An 890-nucleotide genomic window follows, 5' to 3' on the forward strand; every position below is an offset into this window, starting at 1 on the left:
GCGCCCTCCTTAACGAACTGGGGCCTCCGGGAGCCGCCAGCGCCACCTTCCGCGGCCCGTCACGTCCCCTCAGCCCGCCGGAGTTCAAACCCGCTGCCTCTGCCAGGAATCCCGCACCGAAGGCGTCCCGTTTCCGCCCGCCTTCTAGCGCTACATCCGCCGGGCACGAGCGCCCCGGGACTGCGAACTACAATCCCCAGACCTCCCTGCGCCCCCGGGGACCGCGCAAGTTTCCGTTCTTCCGCCCCACTTCCTTCGCTTCCCGACAGCGGTTGGTGAGTCGACTCGTCCTTGGGAGAGGCCGCTGGACGGTTCTGCCCAGACCTGTCGCGCGCTCACAATCTTTTTCTGTCCCGCTCGGAAGCCTAGGCGGACGCTTCCGGGTCACGCGGCGCAGAAACCGTGAGTCATGTGACACCAAGATGGCGGCGCCGCGGTAGCTGGCTCCAGGTTGTGGCGTCCGAGGAGCCGCGACGGTTTCTGCCCTCGGGCAGTGGGGGCGACAACGCTTGACTGGTTCTTGCGGCGGCTCGTAGCCGCACGTTAGGCACCGGTTCAGGGCTGGGCTGTCGCTGTCGCGGTGGGATCGGGGGAGTGCCGGTGACCTCGCTGCAGGTGTCCTGCGCTGGACGCTCTCGCCGGAGGAGAAGAAGGAGGAAGAGGACAACCGGCCTACCTGGTCTTCTGGACCTGCGGAGTCCATGGGCCTCTGAGGGCTCTAGAGGAGCTATACCTCTCGGGACTGTGGGAGTTCGAGGCTTCGAGTCTGTGAGGGGCAGCCTGGTACCCCTGAGGGCGCGAAGAAGACCGTAGGGACTTTGCTTCCTCTTCCAGAGGCCTGGCTTCCCTGCGTTGATTACCCCTTCATTCTTTCTCACTTCCTCTCAATG

The sequence above is a fragment of the Mustela erminea genome, chromosome 18, assembly GCF_009829155.1.
Source record: "Mustela erminea isolate mMusErm1 chromosome 18, mMusErm1.Pri, whole genome shotgun sequence".
Classification (NCBI taxonomy): Eukaryota; Metazoa; Chordata; class Mammalia; order Carnivora; family Mustelidae; genus Mustela; species Mustela erminea.